This window comes from Sander lucioperca, chromosome 13 (assembly GCF_008315115.2).
Source record: "Sander lucioperca isolate FBNREF2018 chromosome 13, SLUC_FBN_1.2, whole genome shotgun sequence".
Lineage (NCBI taxonomy): Eukaryota > Metazoa > Chordata > Actinopteri > Perciformes > Percidae > Sander > Sander lucioperca.
Window position 1 is genome coordinate 1330163 of NC_050185.1, and position 26759 is coordinate 1356921.

Genomic DNA, 26759 nt, shown 5'->3' on the forward strand with positions numbered 1-26759 from the left:
AAATTGAGTGTAATACCGCACCCGCTGCGCCGATTCTCCGACCAATCTCCCGCTCCATTGTTCCCTCACTCGCGAACAAGACTCCAAGGTACTTGAACTCCTTCACTTGGGGTAAAGACTCATTCCCTACCTGGAGAAGGCACTCCATCGGTTTCCTGCTGAGAACCATGGCCTCAGATTTAGAGGTGCTGATCCTCATCCCAGCCGCTTCACACTCGGCTGCGAACCGATCCAGTGAGTGCTGAAGGTCACAGGCCGACGATGCCATCAGGACCACATCATCTGCAAAAAGCAGCGATGAGATCCCCAGCTCACCAAACTGCAACCCCTCTCCACCCCGACTACGCCTCGATATCCTGTCCATAAATACTACAAACAGGATTGGTGACAAAGCGCAGCCCTGGCGGAGGCCAACTCTCACCTGAAACGAGTCCGACTTACTGCCGAGAACCCGGACACAGCTCTCGCTTTGGTCGTACAGAGATTGGATGGCCCTGAGAAGGGTCCCCCTCACCCCATACTCCCGCAGCACCTCCCACAGTGTCTCCCGGGGGACCCGGTCATACGCCTTCTCCAGATCCACAAAGCACATGTAGACCGGTTGGGCATACTCCCAGGCTCCCTCCAGGATCCTTGCGAGAGTAAAGATCTGGTCCGTTGTTCCACGACCAGGACGGAATCCGCATTGTTCCTCTTCAACCTGAGGTTCGACTATCGACCGAACCCTCCTTTCCAGCACCTTGGAGTAGACTTTACCGGGGAGGCTGAGAAGTGTGATACCCCTGTAATTGGCACACACCCTCCGGTCCCCCTTTTTGAAAAGGGGAACCACCACCCCGGTCTGCCACTCCTTAGGCACCGTCCCCGACTTCCACGCAATGTTGAAGAGGCGTGTCAACCAAGACAACCCCTCCACACCCAGAGCTTTAAGCATTTCTGGACGGATCTCATCAATCCCTGGGGCTTTGCCACTGTGGAGTTGTTTAACTACCTCAGCAACTTCCACCAGGGAAATTGACGACAATCCCCCATCATCCTCCAGCTCTGCCTCTACCATAGAGGGCGTATTAGTCGGATTTAGGAGTTCCTCAAAGTGTTCCTTCCACCGCCCTATTACCTCCTCAGTTGACGTCAGCAGCGTCCCATCCTTACTGTACACAGCTTAGATGGTTCCCCGCTTCCCCCTCCTGAGGTGGCGAACGGTTTTCCAGAAGCACCTTGGTGCCGACCGAAAGTCCTTCTCCATGTCTTCTCCGAACTTCTCCCACACCCGCTGCTTTGCCTCTTTCACGGCAGAGGCTGCAGCCCTTCGGGCCCTTCGGTACCTTGCAACTGCCTCCGGAGTCCCCTGGGATAACATATCCCAGAAAGACTCCTTCAGTCGGACGGCTTCCCTGACCACCGGTGTCCACCACGGTGTTCGTGGGTTGCCGCCCCTTGAGGCACCTAAGACCACAGCTCCCCGCCGCAGCTTCAGCAATGGAAACTTTGAACATTGTCCACTCGGGTTCAATGCCCCCAGCCTCCACAGGGATGCACGAAAAGCTCCGCCGGAGGTGTGAGTTGAAAGTCCGTCGGACAGGGGCCTCCTCCAGACGTTCCCAGTTCACCCGCACTACCCGTTTGGGTTTACCAGGTCTGTCCAGAGTCTTCCCCCACCCTCTGACCCAACTCACCACCAGATGGTGATCAGTTGACAGCTCTGCCCCTCTCTTCACCCGAGTGTCCAAAACATACGGCCTCAGATCAGATGAAACGATTATAAAATCGATCATTGACCTTTGGCCTAGGGTGCTCTGGTACCAAGTACACTTATGAGCATCCCTATGTTCGAACATGGTGTTCGTTATAGACAATCCATGACTAGCACAGAAGTCCAACAACAAACAACCACTCTGGTTTAGATCAGGGAGGCCGTTCCTCCCAATCACGCCTCTCCATGTGTCTCCATCATTGCCCACGTGCGCGTTGAAGTCCCCCAGCAGAACTATGGAGTCCCCTACTGGAGCCCCATACAGGACTCCATTCAAGGTCTCCAAGAAGGCTGAATACTCCGAGCTCTTGTTTGGTGCATACGCACAAACAACAGTCAGAGTTTTCCCCCCCACAACCCGCAGGCGTAGGGAGGCTCCAACGTAGCGGCGCTCAGCCGGGGGCTTGTGAGTATCCCCACACCCGCCCGGCGCCTCACACCCTGGGCAACTCCGGAGAAGAAAAGAGTCCAACCCCTATCCAGGAGTATGGTTCCAGAACCGAGACTGTGCGTAGAGGTAAGCCCCACCAGATCCAACTGGTAGCGCTCCACCTCCCGCACAAGTTCCGGTTCCTTCCCCCACAGAGAGGTGACGTTCCACGTCCCCAGAGCCAGCGTCTGCTGCCCGGGTCTGGTCCGTCGAGGCCCCTGACCTTCACTGCCACCCATGTGGCAGCGCACCCGACCCCAGCGGTTCCTCCCACAGGTGGTGGGCCCAGGTGATGGGCACTGCATCGGTGCGAAATGTAAAAAAAATGTAAAATACACTGCAACGATCGTTTTCACAAGCAGCAATTATCCATCGGACAATTAAAACAAAAAACCCACCGTGGTCTCCACATTCTTGATCGGCAGAAACGATCAAGAATGTGTCCCTCTCCTCCCTCCGTCCCTCTCCCCCCTCTGTCTTACCCAGAAAATTCACCTCAAAACGCATCGAAAATGCAAACACAAGACTTTTGTGGAACTCCAATGGGGAATAAAGACTAACAAGACAGATAACAACAGTGAACACTACACAAACAGTAATTTATTTTTTTCATTTAGGCGATTAATTTTTCATAGTGACACAGGAGGTGCCGGATCCAATAAAAAAGGTTCCGGATCCAATGTCGGAGGTGCCGGAATGTGTTCCGGCGTGTTCCGGCTCAAATTAAGCCCTGCGGATAAGGATAAGTTTCTAGAGTCTGACGATTGATCTTCATCCTTGAAAGAAAGGCACACAATTATTTAAATTTATATTGCATTTGCTATTTTTGTTTGTTCTTTCTTGAAAGATTATTCATTTTACTGCTTCGGGCTGTTTTGCAGATATGTTCAATTTGTTGATATTGTGCAGATACACCTGTATTCAATAGACAAGCTTAATCATTATATTGATTTAAAAGAAAACATTTTCTTCAAAACATAATTAGCCAATGGAAACTAGTTGAGTGCCATTTTCTATAGGCAGTATTAGTACTGAATGCAATTACATGCCAATCGTACAGTAGAGTGGATCAGAAAGAGAATGAATCTGCTTGAGGATGGAGCTCTTTAGTTTTAGTTCAGGTATAATGTAGCATCGCTCAAAAACTGTCATTATTTATGTTATTTGCTGTGGTGATACCACCTGTCCCCTTCCAGAGAACATTTGTCTGCTTACATGTTCTGGTGATGAAATGTGCCATGGCAGCCATCACTGGCCATCACAGAGAAACATATTAGGGATATTTTCTTCCCATTTTGCCTGATTCTGGTTGAATTCTTTCTATGCAACCTGGTTCTCAGGGATGGACTGGGAATAAAATGGGCCCTGGACCTATGACCACCCCAATAAAACCCACCTGCAGATATGTCATCCATCCATCCATCCATCCATCCATCCATCCATCCATCCATCCATTAAGACTAATCCAAAGTCTTGCGTTGTCCCCTCAACTTCTTCCAGGACACGAAGTCCGCTCCCCAGCTTGAAGCCTTGTGTTTTATGACTGGCACCCGACCTCCTCCCTATGCAGATCTTTGCTCTCTTATACAGTGACAGTTAATATCAGGCATACCGGAATCAAATACGTAAAATACATACAACCTACAGTGCATTACTTTTCGTAGCTATATGGTTGATGAAAAGAGCCTGGCAGGTCAGTAAGCACTCACACACACATCACACAGTCTTTGAAACCATTTCTCTGAAAACGCACATTTTGTAGTTAGATGTTAGAAATAGTATAATTTAGGGGAGAGTAATGTGATTTGCTTCCTGAGGCCTTGAATCCCTGCGTGATGGCGGAAAAAGAAGCCCTGCCACGTGGCGCAATGTTCTTTACTTATCAAAGGAGTTCATTTTACTTATTTGTTGGACTGAAAAAGCATTTCTAGGTTGCCTGTACTTAAAGACTACCTCAGATATAAAAAATGCAACATATCTCTGAAATGTTCGCTGACTAGCGTCCCTGCCTGCAGACTATCTGGATGGAAAAGGATAAAAGAAACGGAAATCTGAAAACCACAACTCAATCGATGGTTAAATCACCTGAGCGATGGATGTGGAATTGATCGAAGGTGCATAACTGGGGATGGCCTGCTGCTGCAGACAGGTATGACCGTAGCTGCAGCTCTGTTGGAGGTGACTCTGTCCATCTCGAGGGGGAACAACACAGATAAATAGATTTTCCCTCGCACTCTGGCGCTGGGTTCCCAGGGCTGAGGTGTTCCCTGTCGCGCTCTGACAGATTTCCGCAGCTGACACCAACAATCTGTCTTCCCCCAGATTTGAATTGATGTAATGATCCCTCATCTGTTTCATTGCAGGGGGATGCCATAGCTCTGAGTTATTTAATTTACCATGCATTGATTGGGTGTGACACAACTCTTAGCATTCATTGTCTTATATAACATGACAAGACATATTGTTGCAGAGGAGTCTGGTAAATTTGCAACATTTAAACAGCTTTATTTCACTGGCAGCTCCCAGAAGGCTGTGGATTGATAAAGAGGTCCAGTCCTCTCTGCTACTGCTGTGACATAAAATGAGCTTCTCTCAGGGATGGACTCTGCATTGCCAAGAAAGGTGGAAAAAACACAGTCAACAGTCAACGTCAGCACAAGGCAACCTAAATGAGTTTGTCAGTAATTGGTTTGAAAGGTACTGTAGATTTGTCATTTATCTTATAAATTGGTGCTATGGCCCATCAGAGTGTGATAGAGACATATGTGCTGTTGCGACACTGAATGAATATCCACAAGCCTTCCAGTCCATTTAGAAATGCCAAATGTTTCTCCTCCTGCTCTCAGTGCCTCACTTAGCCGTTGCTGGAATCAGTTCAAATCTCCATTTCCACGTTTTACTACTGTATAAGAGATCAGAGGTCTGTCTACAGCACGTTTCAAACTCAAGGCCCGCAGGCCAAATCCGGCCCCTCACAAATTTTGATCCGGCCCGCATGTCAATTCAGGTTTACAATAGATTTTGGCCCGCCTAGTTATGCGCCAAACAAAAAAGACTGGAAACGGTTTTCAAACTGAAATTACACCACACTTAAAGCAGATTTTGGCAGATTTACCGACTTCCGAGACTCAGACATTCACACACAAGTTCCACAACCGGAGAGTTTTCATATTCAGGGTGTGAAACAGGTTGTTGTGAGTCGGCTGTGTAGTTGCCTGAATTTAAAAATGTAATTAAAAATGCATTTTTTTAATCCTTGATTTGCTGAATTCTACGATGGCTAAGCAACTTTTTTCCTGACTTTTTTAGGGCTTTATGTGGACCAAACTGTAAATAAAATAAATAAAAGCATGTCAATAAACATCAGATGTCTGGCCCTTAACGTTTTTCTAATTTACCAGTGTGGCCCTTAGTGAAATTAAGTTTGACACCCCTGATCTACAGTGTGACCGTTTTAGACAATGGAAACATTCAAACAAAATTCTCACTGGAGCTGTTAGACAGCTGTTAGTTCCAATGTGCCCCAAGTAAATAACAAATTAAATGCAGGAAATATTTAAAATAGAAACTATATTACAAAAAGATAAAACTTTATATGACAGATTAATCAGAGTCTCCGGTAGCCATGACAGCATTTCAAGAGTCTGAGTTATAAATATGCATTGCAATTAATGGGCGGCTTTGTTCTTTCATTATCTGCCTCTCTCAGTGTTAACATAAGATTTCCATAGTTGTTCATGAAAATAATTGTTTTACTGCCTGTGCACAAAACGGTCACGTCTCTCAGTGGGCACATACCGCTGATTCAGAGACAATCTCTTGTTTGAATTAAACTAGTGACAATTCAGTACAGTAATAATGACATATTTCAGGTTTTGTAAGAAAGAGCTCTACAGGTTTTTTTAGTTTTAGTTATGTTATGTTTATTTCCACTGTAAGCTCTTAGCTTCAACTTGTGATATGAAGGGGAGTTCGCCATGGTACCATTGGTCTGTGATTACTTAAATGTTGAGATCAATGTGCTCCATCCACTGTCTTTATATTTATAGCCTGTTCAATATTTAGATGGGAAATGACTTTCATTTCAGTAAGCTGATCTGTGCACCCTGGCCTCGGGATGCAGTGTTCACTGTTGGATCTATAACGTGCTTTGCAGAAAACTGTCTCCACTTCCATTGTTCTTAAAATTCAATCAGTGTTTACACCACACACTCCATTTCAATTGTACAGAGTGTTGCATAATATACTAATTAAAGCCACTTCACTCATGATGATAGCATTTCTAGATTAAGGCACAATACAAATGCACCAAAGTCAATCTTCTATATAGACTTTCATGATATTTATAACTTGCTCGTTGCTTACATAAACTGCAATTCCTTTTGGTTCCATTATATAAATAAGGCTGCAATACAGTAAGCCATATTGGAGTGGTGCAGTCCTCCCCTTCTCCATCTAGATACACACAGCAACCGCAATGGGATTCATTTATCAAGGTCCACAGACATTTAAACAAACACATTGTGAATGTGTGCAGTCAAACATGTTTCAACAGCAAACCAGCCCACATTTTGATTAAACAAACATTTGGCATTTACATTATGTCCTGTCATTACATTATGTCCCTGGTTTGACTCAGTGTTTGGTTGTCTTTATATGATGGAACTATCCAAGGCCTATTATTAAAAGACGGCATTGACATTTGTGGAGTTTGGCCCACCCGTCACCACCTGCAATATCAAATGTAAGTCTTGACAACCAATCTGTATGTGTTTATTATTAAGATGCAAACACTTGAGTCATTCAAAGATAAGGCTGTCTTTGTTCTGTATTTATTTTGTTGTCAACAAATCTCATTAAAAAAGACAAAACCAAAGATGTCAGTGGGCTTCCAGGCTCAAATCAGCCTACGTTAAAACAGCGCTGTCTGTGGCTCTCAGCCCAAACACCATTGGTTCCAACTGAAGACATACCTTTAAAAACGACTAATACATATATAGTTTCAATTAAAAAAGGCTCAGCCATTTCTTTAAACAGCCGGTCCCTATAGTTTTTATGTTTAATATTATTATTTTTAAGTTTAAATGTTACTCAAACAGGAGGAAGTAGCGCATTTGTTAGGGACCTATTTTCAGCCGAGGATGCTACACATTTGGTGCTGTAGTGAGTATTGTGGCAGCAGGATGGTGTGTGTGTGTGTGTGTGTGTGTGTGTGTGTGTGTGTGTGTGTGTGTGGGGTGTTGAGTCAAAATAAACTCCAGTGTTTGTGTTCATGGTAATTATGGAACATGTCAGTCAGTGCAACACTGATGTGTTTTAATAGTTTTAGGACAACAATGGAGCTCTATGGCACAGATAAAGAAGAAGATATGTCAGGCTTTGATACACACGATACTAGTTAGTAGATACATTCACTGGTTTGGTGTTTTCATGGGATTAGTTGACTAACAAAACTATAGAATATTACCAGACTTTTCGTTTATATCCAATATATATCCAGATTTCTAAGACCCTTTCTAGTATAGTTTTTCTACAATGTACTGTATATATGGAAGAAATATTTCTTTAAAGCGAATTGGCAATCAAACAGCATTGTTTTAATTGAATAGTATTCCATTTGACCATTTGTTTGAGTGACATATCATTAATTAACCTGCGTCCTCATCTACACTTACGTAGGCTAAACGATTAACACAGGCTATCAGAAAGTCTGTGTATTCCTTCAACTGCCAACAAGCCTGCTTTCTTTTTGTGTCATACTTGCAAATCTGCACTTTATGTTCTGTGCTTAATTCACTTTTACATCAAAAGGTGCTGGAGTATGGAGTGGGAGATAATCCGCAGGGACAGGAAGCAAAGTGCGGGGCTCCGAACACTTGTGAGATCGCTGTTTAACATAAAGACATCAGACACAGATAATCTCCATGCTGATGTGCCATGTCAAAGATTACTATCTCGGAGCCTGTGCCTCGTGCCAATGCACAGGCAGAACATTGTTGTTAAGACAACACTGGGCATGTGTGCTGCTGCAGAAGTCAGTTTGCATTAGTGGATCTCAAGTACATCGGCGAGAGCCTCTTAATAGAACTTTGCCTGACAGTAGCCATTTGCAGGCGGTTCTCATGAACAATTCATACATATAGCTACGAAAAGTAATGCACTGCAATTCTTATGTAATACAAGTACTTTGTATTTAGTAATGTATGACTTTCACCCAGGAAATGGGTGTTCATGTCCAGGAAGTACTAATAAAGAGTATAGAAGTACCAAGAGGCGAAACTCAATAGATTGTTGTGTTGCGTTCAGTCCAAGATGACGGAGCTGCACTCTTTAGAACATAACACACCCATGACTGAGCTGCAGCTTGCAATGGAACGTTCTAAAGAGTGCAGCTCCGCCATCTTGGACTGAACGCAACACAACGTTCTATTGAGTTTCGCCTCTTGGTACTTCTATACTCTTTGGTACTAATTAAGGGAAGCAGTGTTGTACAGCTGTACAACGGTCACCTTTTGTCGGCTAAAGTCAACTGCGACGGCTGCTTAACATAACTGTCATGTGACTGGCGGTCGCTTTAATTCCGTGGAATATTATATACAAATTATTGTTCAACGTTTTAATTATTTAGTTAAAATAAATTAATAGGTAACTACTTTCTAAATAGGTTATTAGTCCAACACTTCCACTGATCCTTGATGTGAAGACTGCATAGATGATTGATTGATTGATTCATTCATTGGTTGATTGATTGATTGATTGATTGATTGATACCAATGCTGATATTAAACCTCAGCAAGCACAAGGCAGCAACCCTGTCTGCCTGATGGTTCCCCCACCCCTACGATAGTGGTCTGGTCTTTGAGCTACTCGGTTGTTATAGATATTAAGCCTGTTCTCATTAACCATTCGTTCAAAAAGCTACAAAAAGTAAAGCACTGTAATTCGTAAGTATTCCATGTTTTTTTTTTGCTGTTTTATTATTATAAGAACACGGCTGGCCGTGTAGGGAGGAGGTTGGGGGGGATGGGTGGGCGTTAACACACAGGACTTTCAAGCCAGAGAGCAGAGTTTGCTTCCTGGGGAAAACTAAAGTCTTTCACCCAGGAAATGTGTGTTCCTTAGGAGTGTTTTAATCCAAACCACGATATTTTTCCTAATCGTCACTAGTCGTTTTGGTGCCTAATCTTAACTTTCGTCGTGGCAAAACACTCATTATTTGTGGACTAAATTTAACCGTAATGTCTGCCGAAACGACCGACAGCTCGCGGTGCTCTGTACCCCGCTCAAAGTCACCTATTCTCGGGTAACTGAACCACCACCGCTGATACAACAGTGGTCTGTAGCCAGTGTCACGAAGCTCTGTAACGGCTTAAACAACTAGCAACTGTCGCTCAGTGTCATGGAGCTCGTAGCCAGCTGGCGTCAAAATGACCAGCCGGCGTCACGTGACCAGCCGGCGGTCTCATAATTTTATAGGATATCATACGTTTTGGTGTGCATACATTTTCGTACAATATCATACGGACCCGTTCATGAGAATGCAATGAGATATTATGAACCACACTGAGTTGTAGTTGTATGGTTTTGTCCTTCAAACCAGCCCAGCTGTTGGAATTGCTGTTTGCCAGTGTGTGCTCTTGAGTTCAAGTCCGACACAACTCTCAACTATGAGCATGATGCAGAGAAGAAATCGGTAGGCCTGATGCACGTGAGGAGAGCAAAGGGATGAAACTGCAGGTCAGCTGTCTGAGGATTTATATAAATGTAATTATGAGATGTGAGGGACATTGGTGCCTGAAAAGAGCTGAATGATGTCTGATTCTCGTTCTGGCTGAATCCAGCACAAATTAAGCCCTTGCTTATGTCATCTACTCCACGGCTTTTGAGGCAAATATCCATACTTAAGCTGCAACGGCCCCTTCCATCTAGGTCTTCTTCAGATAGTAAAATACAGCTCTTCCGCCCTTCCACTCTACCAATCTTTCTGCATTTAGCTGGGGACACCACGCAAGTCCTTAGGGGAGAAAATTGATCCCCTTGCTTATAGTCTTCTAGCCTTTCTCCACTGTCATTGAACAAATGCATCCTTTGAGCTTTCCCATTTTCTTGTCTTTAAAAGGAATAAAACTGACTTGGCAGGCTGCTTTTTTCTTTTTTGTCCTTCTGTGTTGTCACTGTTCTGTGTCCTGGTGTTGGCTGAACCTTTGCAGAGCTCACTGCAACCACTGCATTAATCCTCTCAGTTTGTAGGAGGCAGAGGCACAGAATCAGAAAGAATTCAGACTGGCGCCCTTGCCCTGCTATTGTGGAGTGGATTAATAGAAAACTGGTGGCACAACATTAGCAACTAGGCTAATGCTGCCGGGTGTGTTGCCATGAATAGGAGACAACACAGACTCTTAGAAGCTGTGGTGAAAATGAGTCATTCTCCGTCTTCCTCTTTGCTCTTTTTGATCTCCTCATACACTGTGCCAGCATGACTTGGGGTTTGTGGAATAAGCTGCTTCGTGGGTGGGATGATTTTTCATGCACCGTCAATGTCAATGAAGAAAGGATGACAGAAAGATAAAAATATATATATATATATATATATATATATATATATATATATATATATACAAGCTCAATCTTCCTGATGGACAATTTGTAATGTGGGGATGAGAAAACAAAAAAGAAACAAGCGATAGCCACTTGATAGAACAACCAATCTTAGCTGTTGAATTATTTGCACCTCTACTGTCCTCTAGAGGAAAATGAAGCACATCACAACTTGTCTCCTTGATAGCAAAACTGTATGGCAGCCAAAGGACTTTGTAGAGGAGGGGGGGGGGGGGGGGCAGAATGACTGAACACTGATAGATGACTCCTTCGCATTCCTTTATTCCAATGTTTTCATTGCAGCTCTCATTTATCTCCCTTTATTCAAGTTTTACAGATATTCAGTCTTTCATATGCTCTGGCATTTCTATCAAACAGACAGCAAAATGCAGGGTAAGATGTGTTGATACATATTTTACGATAAGATACAGAATGTACAGCATCACTCACTTTGCTCTCTCTGCCCACCCTGAGGGTTCAGCCTCTGTTTACCTGAGCACAAAGCACAGCTCACTGACCTTTTGGACACATATCAGGGGAGTTTTTTGTGGAGTTAATACTGCATTTGCTGTCTATGCAAGCCGCTCTGTAAATTTAAGATGCTTGCTACCACTGGCCCATTTTACTGCAAAACGTCTGCGGTGGAATGTAACTAAGTACATTTACTCAAGTACTGTACTTAAAGCTTTAGTGCGTAACTTTTTGACATTAATGAACGTCCGTTACATTCAAGCCATTGCCAAATGAGTTGCTACAAAGCTATTTAAGACTATCAGCTCCACACAACTCTCTCTATATTTCTCAGTATGACTATGTTCAGAAGATTGTGGTGTCCGGCAACTTTCCCGTGCAGAAACTCAAGTGAAGATAATGACCTCTTCTGAAGAGTCCATCATGTTTTTTTAATCCTCCGTGTCCTCCTTGGCTACTAGCAACTGCGTGGAGGAGGAGGGGGGGAGCGGTGCACGGTCACAGAAGGCTTGTATCATGTGGACGCGCTGACAGTTTTGTTGTCATTACTTAGAATTCCTCATGGGGGAGACAGAAACTACACACTATAGCTTTAATTCCAAATGTTGAGGTACTTGTACTTGAGTCTTTTCTTTTCATGCCACTTTCTACTTCTACTCCGCTACGTTTCAGAGAGAAATATTGTACTTTTTACTCCACTACATTCATCTGACAGCTTTAGTTACTAGTTACTTTACACATTAAGATTTCTGCAGACAAAACACATGTAGTTTATAAAATCTGATGTTTTATTATAAATCAAACTAGCCAACAATATAACGGCTACAAGTCCAGCTGAGATGATTAGATCATTAAACACACAACCGTTCGACTTCCAGCTGGTCATTTCCAGTTTCTAAAAGGGAGGATTTTTAATACTTTAAGTACATTTTACTGATGATACTTATATATTTTTACTTAATTTCAATGCAGGAATTTTACTTGTAACAGAGGACCGAAGTACGGAGGTGGACTGGTAGCTGGAGAGGTGCCAGTTCACCTCCTGGGCACTGCCAAGGTGCTCTTGAGCAAGGCACCGAAACCCTCCCCAACCGCTCAGGGCGCCTGTTCAGCAGTCGCAGCCCACTCACTCTGTAATCTCTCCATTAATGCATGAAAAGGACCTGACCACGTGTGTGTGTATTTCAGGCCTGCGTGTAGTGTGTAATAACAACAGAGTGTAAATTGTAATTTCCCCATTGGGGATCAATAAAGAGTATAAATTAAATAAAATTAAGCCTATTGTATGTATTTGTATTAGGAGTTGGTTACAGCATGTTTCTAACATTTGTTACTGCAGGAAAAGTGACTAGACTTAGGAGGCTATGGCTACTCACGTCCCATTGATGTAGTTTACAAGGATCAACTCAATCCATTCTAGTGGGGAAAACACAAACAATTTTATTCCACGTGTCACAGGAAAAATCCACAGTATCTTCTTGCTGGATATTATAAAACTAAAACAGGACAGGACATATCTAGCCTAGCTTCCACTCCATTCCTCAATACAACAGCTTACACTGAAATAAATGTGCAAGAGTGCGCTCTCTTCAAGTAACAATATGCAATTACCAAAAACGTTCTGGACATAAAACACTATTCTTGAAGTCAAGAGTACTGACTAAAAATATACATCTTCTAGGAAAAGATTTTTATAAAAACTATGAGAAAAATAACAGGCTCATCTTGGCCTCATACAGTTTTAAATGTTTTCTGGGTACTCCTTGCCTGCAGTGTTGATGTGGACAAGATTATTGTTGTTTTTCCTCATGGATCCCAAGATAGTTAGACTTTTAGTTTGGACTGAGTAGACTCATAGAACTCACAATGGCGACAGTAATGTATTTGTGATTCCAACAGTGCTGGACCCTCTCCAGAGCTTCCACCTGTCTAACCATCCCGCTCTGAGAACAGTCATATAGCAAAGTGGCTTTATCATTGACTGCCTTGTAGATGCTCAAGGTTACATTGCCTGTGGTTTTGAACTGAGCCCTCTGGGTATTTTGCATGTTAATTGGGATATGTTAAATCCACAAAAGACCTGTATGTGCAGTATAGTACGTGGTTTGAATGTAGCGTGTGGGAAGCATTGCTACACACTCATAGTGTTAAACTATAATTACTATGAGCATGTCCAACCTGCTGAAATGACAAGCAAAGGCTGCTTTCAATATAATACATTGGGAAATTTCCATTCATCTGCCTATCATGAAATGTGGCATGGATTTGATGGGTTTAGTGCGAATAATGGATATAGACACCTACGAAAATTCAAATGCAAATTAATATGTCTAGTCATTTCTTATGAAATATAATGCTATATAAGGGCAGTCACAATGTTTTATATTGGAATCAGTCATGGATATGAGATTCAACATCTAAGAAGACAAAGTTACACTAACTTCTCTTTGCAGGTCATTGTAAAGACAGTGAGTGATGGATGCAGCAGCCGTCTTTTTGCTATAAATGGGTCAGTAAACAAGTAAGGCTCATGAGCTGTATTTTAAGTGACACACTGATTATACATAGAAGACAGGAATTTGAAATATTGGCAAGAGAAGTACATTTTCCACATATACACTGTTATTTGTTTCCTTTATACTGTATGTATATATATATATATATATATATATATATATATATATATGTAGTAGTCTTGGGCACGTATTTCGTACAATACTACAGACTTGGTTAGGCCTGCTTGGATTGTAGACTTCTGTTAAATGATGTTTTCATGCTTTGGCACTATAATCAACATATTAATGCTTTATGGAGGCTGCTGTTCCATTGGTTGAGGATCAAGAGGTAGTGTAATTTACGCTTGGGTAAGTGGCTCGCAGCTGGACCATAGAGGAGGGAGGGTTAATGGACCAGCATGTAGAGTCTCTTGCTCCCACGTGCTTCCCATTGTTATTGTCTCTATAATTTTAATTGTGTATTTGTGTCTTAATGACACACATCTTCACACATCATCCTGTCAGTGAGCAAATACAAATGTGAGCATGGCCTTCAGTGCTGCTCACAGTTTATTTTATAAGTTGTCTTTTTATACCACAGAGGTGCAACCTGTAATTTCCCTGTGGCCTATTTAAATTTAGCTCATGTCATTGTTTTGTCACTGGTGTTACATAGCAAATGCCATTTGCGAGATTGGAACACAATTACATGTGTTTTATAGTGTTAGCAAACATGAACAGATGCAGAGCTGCTTTAAGCATTAAAGGTGCAGGATGTAAGACTTATAAAATCACTGCTCATGCACACGCATCCATTCTCCCTTGTGGGGGGAGGGGCTTAGGAGACCGTTTTCAGCTTTAGCAGAAAGGGGGGAGGGACTGAGAAGTTGTCGATGTTCAAATTTTTTGGCTAAGTCCTGGATCTTCACAATCCTACCTACAGCACTTTTAACTGGGTACAGACATTTATGTTACATGTACATACATATACATTTATATTCAGTTCTTTCCTGTATATAGCCTCTACCACTACAGTACGTATGTAAGCAATAGCTCACAACAGGCTGTGGTGTGTTGTGATTATATCACAGCTACAGTACACAGCTAAAATAGATTTTTATTAATAAAAAAGTTTTTACAATAAAATAAGTCCTCTTACATGACTGGCATGGTTGCCTGCACATACTGAGGCGGTTGCTATGGAACATAGGTAAGTTAACGCTACAGCTACACTAGCAGCTAGGCTATTTCTTTTGCTTAACGCTAAAGGGTTAGTTCGGATTCCCGTAAAGTCGCACAATAACACAAAGAAACTAACCGATCCAGGCAGCGGTAGAACAGCAACTTCCAACTGTTTTTGTCAAGGAAGTCTGGTGGCTTTGAAGAGAGCAGAGATAACGCCTAAAGGAATACTTTGCCGATTTTACACCAGCTCCGTGTCAAGGCTGTGTGTGTGCAGATAAACAGCTTCCCTCCGTGGCACCAGCTATCAGTTTTTTTTTTCTCAGACGCAGACTGATATTTACTGTGCAAAGGAATTAGAGGTCATAGCTGTGTTATGTGGTTATTATATCACGGCTATGAACCAATAGCTTGATTTTAGCTCCCCGTTTTTATAACATTTTTCAACTTATTTCACACTCCATTAATATCTAAATTTGGTAATTGACTGCATGAGGAGGGAGTGGTTTCAACATGACAAAATGACTTCTCTTATGGAGCGTGCAAGAGGAAGAAAAACCACTTCAATCCAGCTCTCAGCTGTGGTACATCCGTCTGCTGTGTTTGTAGGGGAGAAGCCAGTCAGAGACCTGGTTCCTGATGCTGCAGTAGGAACTGCTCCCATTTGGCTAAGGTGCTTGCTCAGTAGGGGAACGTCTGCATGAATTAGGCTCTACAATGAGACAAGGAGCAACTGGGCAGTCCGAGTGTACCAGGGGAAAATAGTGATTAACATAATCCATGGTGTAACAGTGAGATCTACAGACTAATAGTGAGGCCAGAAATTATGGTGACTATGGTTCACAGTGGGAGTTGGCAATGAATAATAACATTATCACAACCCCATTCTCACTCCCAACTCGTAAAATACGGACGCTTGGTCAGTGTCTCTCAGCATCAGATACCAACGCAAAAATCCCCCTTCAGCGTCTGTATGGGACGCACCGGGCAGAGCAGCAGCTCGTCCGCGGCGCTGTAAGATGACGTAGTATTAAGAGAGACAACGGTAGAGAGTAGTATGAAAGACTGAAAATCTGTGTAAGGAGGCAGGTTGGGGTGGTGGATGGGTCAAACAACACAGGACTTTCCCCCAGGAGACCGGGGTTCCTGTCCCGTTCTTGTCCCGCGTGTCACTGAAACATACATTTTGTAACCCCACCCACCATCTTTTCCTAAACCTAACTGCTCCGTTCTCGTGCCGCATGTCAGTTAAACCTACATCCTGACGCAGAGCGTCAAAAAGTGACGCCAAGAGTCCCGATTAAATATGATGCTAAAAGAGACTTTTTGGGTCAACAACAAATGACAAAGGCACCTGACCAAGGGTCTCTATTTGACGCGATGGGAGTGAGTCTGTATGTTTTCATCATCAGTCATTAGATCAGTCCATTTTTTCAGGATACTGTCTGTCTGCTTTCTATCTGTCTGTCTGTCTGTCTGTCTGGCAGTGATTCTGCCACCTGTGAATAGGACATAACACATATTGTTGTGAGTGTACAAGAGTGTAGTGCAAGAGATTCATGGTGGAACAACTCTTTGTTTTAGCATCGCACTGTCACTTCTCAAGTAGTGTGTGATTCCATTAAAAATATATATTGATAATGTGTCTTACAATTACATTCAGCCTCAACACGTTCGCTCAACACAGCACAAATCTGGTCACTCAGCCAGAGCGAGGCCTTCGATCCTGCTCACACCAGTCTTTGGAAGGCAGCAATGTGCCTCTTGAAATTATGCAGCGAATCTTGAGTGTGTTGATAAGCTGCGAGATCAGCGGGAGATGAATCAAAGTCAACAGTACGCTCTGTGGCTGTGTGAATGTAATAGAAATCAAATGTGGCTGAGGCCATGCAAGAATGTTGACAAACGCATAAATCCATTTCAGTGTTCTCAGGCATTGTACAAAAAGAAAAGAGATATTGAGTTTGATGGCATTTAATGTAACTTCAAAAGATTCAATGCTGTGTAGTGCTGTAAATCCAAAGCAAAACTTATTTATACCTGCAGCAGTAGACCTTGGATAAGACTGGAAGAGAGCAGTGAATGCAAAGTGCACACTTCTTATTCATTTATATTTATTAGGTCCAGCAGCAAGTCTAGACTGTCTTTGCCTACTTCCCAGAGTAAATCACATCCCTACTCCAAGTGTATTCCCTTTTTCACTGTATCAGTCATAATTGACTGTTTTCTACTTTTTAAAAACACATTATCCTCGTCAGTGCAGCATCATTGCTTTGGAGACATGAGAGTGTACAGCGAAGGCTAAAAGCGTGAAAAGATGCATTATTGTTGGCAAGCATGTATTACTTCAGAAAAGGTGTTCATCTTTATGAAGCCAGATGCCAGAATTTTTAATACAATAAAATTCATTATGAAAAAGTGTGAAACGTCCTCCAAACCATACGATGATCAGGGTTATAATCGTCAATGAAAACGAACAAAATAATGAAAACTAGGTGGGAAAAAACATAGTCGTTAACTGAAATAAAAATAAAAACAAGGCATTACAAAAAAACGATAACTAACTAAAACTGTAATGTCTGTTTGCAAAACTAACTAAAATAAAATAAAATCATAGAGTAAATGTCCTTAGTTTTCATCTTTGTCAATGTCTTTCATAGAGCAAATAATCTTTCTTCTTTCAGAGTTGACATTTCCTATGCCATAGACATATATACAGTATCCGACTGGGAGGGGTCAGCCCTATGTTCCCACATTTCTAAGAATTTTTTTTCACAGAAAATTAGGCCCTATGTTCCCATAGCCCTATGTTCCCACATTTCTAGGACATTTTCCAAATTTGGGTTAGGGTTAAGGAAAAAATCTTAAAAATGTGGGAACATAGGGCCCAATTTTGAAAAGAATCTTAGAAATGTGGGAACATAGGGCTGTGGGAACATAGAGCTGTGGGAACATAGGGCTGTGGGAACATAGAGCTGTGGGAACATAGGCACGCTCCCGACTGGGAACCCAGAAATTCCGACATTCCATGGCCAATTGAACACAGCATAGTCCATGGCATCATGGCAGTAGAAAAGTGTGCTATTTGATTATGACTTATGTGTGTCAGATAAAAGCAAGTGCCTTGCAATGGAAGGTGGTAAAATGTATTAAAGGGAAAAATCCTACAAATTTGAAAGTACATTTGAGAAGCGCGCACAAGGAGGCTAACCTAGCTTACCTTAACAAGGAGAACGCAAAGCCGACCCACAGGAACCTTTCATAAATTAGCATTATTACCGTTGGCAGGAAATAACGTAACGTAACGTCGTTAACGTTGGGAAACGGTTGCAGTTTTTTTGCGTTTAGGCACAAAATCTACTCGGTTATGTTTAGGCACCGAAATTAGGCTACTTAGTTTAGAAAAAGATTGTCTGGGTTTGGGTTAAAATCAGCACATCTTTTACATTACCTCACCTCACTTCCGGTTATGCATATGACACAAAAGGTGACGTTGTTCCATTGTTCTGTTGTTCCATTGTTCCGTAAAGTAAAATAATAACTTTCTGTTTAGTTTATTTTCAAACGGCACACGGCAACAATTCACTTTTTTGATCACAACGTTAAATGGCGTGGGCTATAGCGGTTCTAGTGTTAACCTGAGAGGGCAAAAAAATACACCCGATGGGGCTAAGCCCATTTTAAGACCCCTGGTGGCGCTGGCCCTGTCTTTCCTTTCTTTCTGAAAAGCAGGCCTGTGGGAACTGAGAATAATCGCTTTGACTTGTGAACTAAAGTGCCTTAACCTCCCTGTTGTGTGCTGTATTGTTTGTGTATGAAAAGTACATTTCTATCCTGCTGGATAGAGTCGTAATCTATGCCATGTCGAGTCCTACTGAAACATTCCCCCACTCCCAATGGGTTTAGTGACAGGGAAATAAAGAGAGAGACAAGCAAGTTTTGAAACAACTGCTGCAGAGGGAAGGCCATGTCCACTGCAGTAATTTATATTCACCAGAGCTTGCATTGCCGCCAGGTGTGAAGTTTTCTGTGGGCTACAGAGGAACGGTAACGAGGTCAGTCCCACAGTGCACTCCAAGGTGCAGAAAGGTACTTTTTAGTCATGTTGATACAATTCCATGTGTAAAGATATACATGCCTTCGAATGGCCGCCAAATAGCTGTTCTGAGTGACCTGCGGGCGGTGATAAAAGATAGTAGAGAGCACTGCTAGTTTTGCCAGAGGCATCAAGGGGAAGGCTTTTTTTTAAAGACATTTCCATCACCGCTTTTCACCCTGCTCAGTGGTGCGGCAAAAACATTTATATCCATTCGAATAACTCTGAACCATTAAAGGAAAAGAAGGGAAGTTTGGGATGCTGCCCTGTGGCTGGGCCAAAGGGGATGAAGTTGGATCGGAGGTGATACGCAGTGCATGCTTGGATTGCTTTTGCCAGGCGAGTTAGAGTTCACTTGAATAGACAAATTGTTCACACAGCACTGTGGCTGTGAGCTGCATAGATATAAGATCATGTAATAATGCAATTAGGGTAATAAAGTGAGCGTTTCAAATGAATTATAATTCAGAAATAAATTAATAATTTCAATAAACATACATTAGTGGATTCGATTTAATTGAATGGTTTCATCTGAGTATGGAAAAAAAAACTCTTCACAGTGCTGAAGGCTTTAATTCCAGAGACTTAAGACACAAAACAAAAGTTCACAGTTTTGACTTTGTAAAGTAGTAGACTTTGTATCCGATCTATAAGGACTATATAGTCTGACTAAATTTGGCTTGGACTTATCCTTAACAAAGAAAGATGGTCTTTTCATAATACAGGGCTGTCTCTGCCGTAGAATGGAGCGAACATTTTTTAAATTGGTGCTACATGGCCAGAGAAAGCAAAAAAAAAAAGTTGTGGTATTCTCTTTTGTTCAAAAGGTAGACAACCTACAACTAGGGCCACCAGGGCAAATAAGCGCTCCCTCTAGTGGCTGAGTTTATGCGAGCATGCACAGAATCAATATGGTGGCTGGCTGGTAACAAATTATCTTGTCTTACAGTTAAACGCTAAAGCTGAAATATGTTTCTGAAAACATTTGAGGCAAGGAATAGATTATACAGTAACATAATCTTGGTTTATATTTGATCAGCGCTGTTTAGGTTTACTGTTTCATCGGGTTTTTTGCAATACAGGGAACAGGATGGCGACCGCTTCCTGTTCAAAATCTCTTGTATTACTGCCAAACAATGCACTAAATTTATGTTTCTGAAAGGATTCAAGGCGGGGAATAGGTAACCCGCCTCTGTGCTCTTTGTGTCTGTATGCAGAAGTACAGTCTGTTGTTATAGCAACAGTCCTAGAGACAGCAGAAAAACTCTGAGTTACGTGTTTTTCTGCTGGCCTGGTAAGATGGAGGGAAGTTTACCATAGTTCATTTACACATACTACCAACATTGTTATGATACAAACTGATTAAAAATCGGCAAAGTAAGGACTTTAGTCTATTCCAACATCTTATATTTGACTTGGACTTGCCCCAACAGACTTAAACTCCTGATTTGTGTCGGTCATTAAAGTGACTATATGTAACTTTTAAATGTTTCTGAAACTGTGTAATGTTTCATCTGATGATCATAAATGACCTGTAACAGCAAACGAGACTAACGCTAGTTTTTTATAGTTTTTATTAATGCCTTTGTCTGGGTCCGATTTTTCTCGCCAAGTCACAAAATAACTTCAGTAACACATTCTGATGGGTCATAGATTTCGGTACAACACTGTGTCACGTGAGTAGCGTTGTAACAACCGGAAAAGCCTGTGTTAGTGTATCCAGCCAGGTAAAATGTAGCAGGAGATTTCTTTATAGAGGCCTAATTGTATTTTAATGTTATTTTAGAAGTTATCTGCTGTAGTTATGGCTGATACTGGGGCAGGACCATCACAGGAAAGAAGGAAATTAAAAGAAGAAAAGTGAAAGACGACAGGCGGAACCGAGTCAATCTCAGTCGGGCTTTCAACAGATGGAGGCAATTAAGGGATTGTAAATTATTCAAAACCGACTGCAAATTGGCCCTCAGGTGTGTAATATGTTTATTTCATTCATAAAATAACTTTAGATTGCGCGATGTGGTTGTACGTCAGTAGCCGACATTAAGCGCGGATGTTGTATTCCTTTTAGTCCGTGTTTGTGTTGGCCTACTAGTTCCTTTTCTCTTGGCCCCCTGTACTTGTGTAAAGCGTCCTTGTGTTTCTATTCTATATTAATCTAAGTTAGTACTACGTTGGTTGCTACAACAACAACAACAAATAGCCACTTTAAGAAACTGAACATTTTTGATTTGAAGAAGACCCAAGGGCCGAAACATCATCAGAATAAATAGAGATGTGCAAATGTTTGTCTTATTTCCGACTGAGTAAGAAACTGGCATAAGAAATAGACATAAACCACCTGATGAGCAGGTACATGTGATTTTAATATACAGTTTCATTTCCAAAAGGACACTTGCACTTATTTTTCTCACAGCATGTTTCATATGAACGTACCCGTGCTGGGCACACAGCTGATGCCCACAGTTGATGAAAAACACATGTAAATTCATTTACAACTCAAGGCCCTGCCTCCACCCCCTCTCTCATCTAATGCTCATCTCTACATATTCAAAACTAAAGTCTGTTCATTGGGATATTTTCTCACCACTTCCTCCAGGGAACAGTTTTGTATGGATTTTATGTTAATAAATGCTGTTTGTCTTCCCTCAGCCAACAAAAAGAGGTTGGGAGTGAGAGCATAAGAGTGCATGCACCAATTATTTTATTCATAATGCACATACAGGGAGGATGCTTGCTGGTGGATTAGACAGTACTCTCTGGTCTCCTGCAGCTATCTGACACTGCCAAAAAAATACTGTTTTTCTGAGTCTAGTTATCATTCGATAGGGAGATCCAGGCATGCTTTCTTCACAATAGCAAGCCTGAATTGGACTGTTGATTTCAGTCTGTAGGCTGGTATTGCCTGTCAGATACTCTGATAGGCTTTGATTGAATGCTATGGCCAAAAAAAGCACATTTACATACTATTGCAAACTCTGCAGGGAAGCAGAAACAGGACAGACAAAGCTGAGGATATTTCTTGTTGAGCACCAGCCCCATCTTCTGTCTGTACCAGGCAAAGGCACTGCTATTTATCTTCATCACATGAATACCAACAGAACTGTCTGCGAGTGAAGCAGCAAAAATGAGTGTTACTTTGGTGTCAGTTCGGATTGCATATTCCATTAATCATTACTGATCAATACCATATCATTTCATTCAGGCTCTCTGACAGAATTGTGAATCATATGTTTGCAGGCGTTTGTGTGAATAGAGAAAAATCAGCCTGATGCGAGCTTCTGTCACTGTCAGAATTAATGTAGCATTACCTGAACGTGCTGCCGCATGATTTGCTCTGTTGATTTTGTTGATATCAAGGTTTGCAGCGCAGACTGCTCCAGTCTCAGCAATTTGAATGATTACTTCAGAGTTAAGCCAGGGCTGCACGTAGCATGAGGACTCGTCCGTGATTGGTTGGAATTCCTGAGCCTACACTGGAATGGTCACATGGTCACTATACGGAGAAGGCTTATTTATTCAAATTGGATTGTGATTTAAAAACAAAATTATATATGTACAGCATTTTATTGTATATAAATATGATGTTTGTTTTTTGTCAGCATTTTTATCTCACTATCTTATATCTGTAAAACCCTTTAATAAAGATGCTTTTGAAAGGACAATTGTTATAATAATGTAGGTTAGGGGAATTTAAAACTTTATTGAGCTGATAAGACAGTATACATGTAAATTTGGAACTAATGCACACACGCAATTTTCAATCTCAGTTTAATTTAATTTAAATTTTCAACTCACAAAAGTAGTTATCTCAGAACACTTTACAGATAGAGTAGGTCTAGACCACACTCTATAATTTACAAAGACCCAGGAATTGCCCCCAAGAGTGAGCATTTGGTGCGACAGTGGCGAGGAAAAACCTTTTTACAGGCAGAAATCTCGGACAGACACTGACTCTTCGTGGGCGGCCATCTGCCGGAGACACAGATAAAGATATACAGAAATATGATTCATAATAGTATAGCAGTTGGTATGATGAACAGTGGCAATTATAGTAACAATAAACATAATAATACTATGACTAGAACTAATTGTAGTAGCAGTGCAGGGAGTAGCAGGGCGTTGAGCAGGACCATGGCAGCAGCTGCAACCACGATCCAGGTGCCACCCCAATCCAAGGAAATCTGTGATGCGAGGAAACATAATGACTCCGGGGAATAAGCTCCCCGGAACTAAGCTAGTAAGAAACATTACTGGGACATGAATGCACCCAGATGGAAAGAGAGAGGAGATCAGTGTGTCAAAGGAAGTCCCCAGGCAGCATAACTAAGAGCTGGTCCAAGGCAAACCTGAGCCAGCCTACAAAGGGTTGGTAGATGAATCTGACAACTATGAGGAGAAGCAGAGTTAAGAATGGGTGCAGTGTCTGAAGCTACACACCCTCCCCTGCTAGTCTACGCATTCTCTGCAACTCCTCACTCCCTAACTATAAGCTCTATCAAAGAGGAGAGTTTTAAGTCTACTCTCAAATCTGCCTCCCGAACCCAGACTGGGAGCCTGATAGCTGAAGGCTCTACTTTTAGAGACTCTAGGAACCACAAGTAACTCTGCATTCTGGGAGCGCAGTGCTCTAGGGGGGGGAATAAGGTACTATGAGCTCTTTAAGATATGATGGTGCCTGACCATTGAGAGCTTTGTAGGTCAGGAGAAGGATTTTGAATTCAATCCAGGATTTTACAGGAAGCCAATGCAGAGAAGCTAATACAGGAGAAATATGATCTCTTTTCTTAGTTTCTTAGGTCAATACATGTGCTGCAGCATTCTGGATCAACTGGAGGGTCTTAAGGGACTTGTTTGAGCAACCTTATTTCATATTAATGTTTAATAATGTTTGTTTGTTTATGTATGCAACTTTCACCAAGGCAAATTCCACATAAGTGTACTTATTGTTGTTATACAACCTTTTCTGATTCTGATTCTGGTTCTGATAATAAGTGATAGTAGTGGCTATTTATTCATAAGCAAGAAGAAGAGAACAAGAATTTTTCTTGAGGTTTCTTTATCCATGGCAAAATAGCAAACAAAAGAATTAATAAATCAGGCCTCCTGCTGCCTCTAAAACCACAGACCCTCCCAGGTGCATGCTGGTCCTACTGTATATCTGCTGCCTATATAAAGCCTCAGGAGCCACTCAAAACAAATAATAGCTAAAACAACAAACAAAGTAATAAATAGCTCCTACACTTATCATTTATATTAGTTGCATTAGTAATTATATTATTAGTAGTATTGTTGGAATTATTAGTTTGATTGTAATAAGGGAGGGTTCAGGGGCAGAACTAGCAGTTTCACGTATTTTCCACTTCCAGTATCAGCCAGAAATCTCTACATAAATGATTTGGAAATGAGTGGAATCTTTTTTTTTCAGGTCATTTACCAGAATGAGTTTCCGCATTCTAAACTGAACGACAGAGAATGAATGTGAATGTGAACGTGTTCTGATGGATATGTGCTGCAGTGTGAGCGTGATAAGCTGAATACTAGATGTACTCCCATTACTTTCCACTCGCTAAATTAACTGCTTGTTCATGTGAGGAGCCAAAGTGTGAATGATCAGCGTATGGTTATGGAGATGTATGGTGGTTTGACACTGTAGGAGGCATTCGAAAGTTTGTAACACTTAAGACTCCCATCATGCATCATCACGGTGAATAGATGCCAAACTCTTCTCTCAAACTACCAGCTACTTTTCAACTGAAAGAAACTACTACAGGCCCAGCTAGTGAAGTTCAAATGACGTAGAGACTATTAGCATCCATCAGGCCTGGGACTAGCTCACGCATCATCAAAGCTTTCTGTACATAGTGTCTGCCAGACTCTCTCTCTCTCTCTCTCTCTCTCTCTCTCTCTGGGATCTAGGGAACTTTTCATATTTAATGATTGGCAGTATATAGACAGGCGGAGTAAAACGCCTCTCTTTTATGTAAGCCTTTCTTTGTCTTATTGTCAGTGTTGTTGCATTTCAATAATCATACGGTTATTCTAATTCAAACATATCATTTCAATTGTAATCACGCCCCCCCCCCACAAAAACAAAAAACAAACCAAACAAAAAAAGAATCAAAATAACTTTAGTGCACTCTGATCATATCCACATTAATTGAGACCGACCACTCAGTTTATCTTTCCTCTGTAGCACTTAGTCCCAGTTTCAGCATCAGCTAATCAAACCCTGTGGATCCATCTCCAGCTTCATCCAGTGGCCTGTTAGCTCACCGTACTCTTCCTCAAGCTCAAAGCCTCTGTTTGTTGAAACATACTGCTTTTTTAACAAGCTGTGCTGTGCAGCTTAGTTCACACAGAGTTCAGTATGCACTGGGTGGCAACAGACTGTGATGGTAACCGTATAATATACAACTCAAGTGGTAGATTTTTAGAGACACTGACAATTACATTTGAGCAAACTTGCCTATACATACTTTATGTCCCCTGATTGTTCCAGATATTGGTTGAAATGCCCATGTTTGTATGGCACTCAGCACATATTTATCAAGCACTTTCTGGCTGTTAAAGTTACGTTGACAACCATCCACAGCTACAAACTGCGGCAAAAAAACATTTTGTAAATTAATAAAAACCCTCACGAAATAGAAAGAGGGACGGACAGTTGGGACATGTCATTACCAATATTTTGGGAGGACAAATTTGTCCCTAAATTTGAGCCAAAAATTATCTTTGAAGTGAAGTCATGTTAGATAATTCAGATGTGCCCTCCCAGAGGCTACGTCTCCAAGACGACCTAGCATGCTAGCAGTTGATTGGCTTAAAGGGGAGGGGCCGATCTGAAGGCTGTGTAAATATATTTACTGTCAGACATGGAGGAGGCTACAGTTAGTTTGATTTGTAAAAAGTTTGGATAGCATCCCTCTTGCTTAGACAGCTTCGCTCTGTTAGGGACTGTCTCCAGTCCAGACTCGTAATGTAATTCACAGCAGACTACAGGGAACAAGCTTGTCCGCTAGTTGACAGGGCTGGATGGTGTTGAAAATACTGGAGAAGTCAAAGAACATGACAGAACATCACAGTGAGTTGTGATCCAGCAATGGTTGGTATGGTGACAGAACAAATGCACTCTCATTTCCTCCTATTTGAGTATCATTTGATAAAAACTAAAAGTGGCCAGCTGTTTTAGTAAATTACTTTAAAACAACAAACCATTAAGCTATTTTTAAAGATTTGTGTCATCAGTAGGAACCAATGGGCTTGGGGCTAAGAGCCAGAGACAGGGTAGGGAAGTCAGAAAGCAATGAGAGACGGACTAACACATTGTTGTTTTGGGTCTTATCATATAGAGGGTTTTCACGATGCGTCATCAGACCCAAAGTCGCCATGTTGGAGGTACTCCGCATCACAACAAAGCACAGGCACTGAAGTAGATCCCGAACGGCGTCAAGGAAAATGGTTAATTATTGCCGTGTTTTAGGTTGTACCAATAGGTCAGACCGAGAAAAACATTTGGAATATTATCAACTTCCAAAAGTTATTAAAAACCAGGGAGAGGAATGCCAGAAGTTATCAGAGGAAAGGAGGCACTCAACCAGGATCTACGAGGGACAAATCTGTCTTGTTCGGTCTTTGAAATGAAAAAAAAAAAAATATTGAGAGTCACTTGGCTACACCTTGAGTATCACAATGATATCATACAGTTAAGGTTAGGTTGATTAAAGACGTTATTGC

At 41.8% G+C, this 26759-nt stretch overlaps 1 protein-coding gene and 1 long non-coding RNA gene across 2 annotated transcripts in view; both read left to right on the top strand.

Annotated features, from left to right (window-relative positions):
- The window catches only part of ntm (neurotrimin), a 519740-nt gene that overhangs the window by 264051 nt on the left and 228930 nt on the right, over window positions 1-26759 (top strand). The window lies entirely within an intron of this gene.
- On the top strand, window positions 8294-25572 carry LOC118496586. Its single transcript, XR_004899177.1, has 3 exons — window positions 8294-8356; window positions 9351-9352; window positions 25562-25572. It is a non-coding gene; the product is annotated as an uncharacterized LOC118496586 (long non-coding RNA).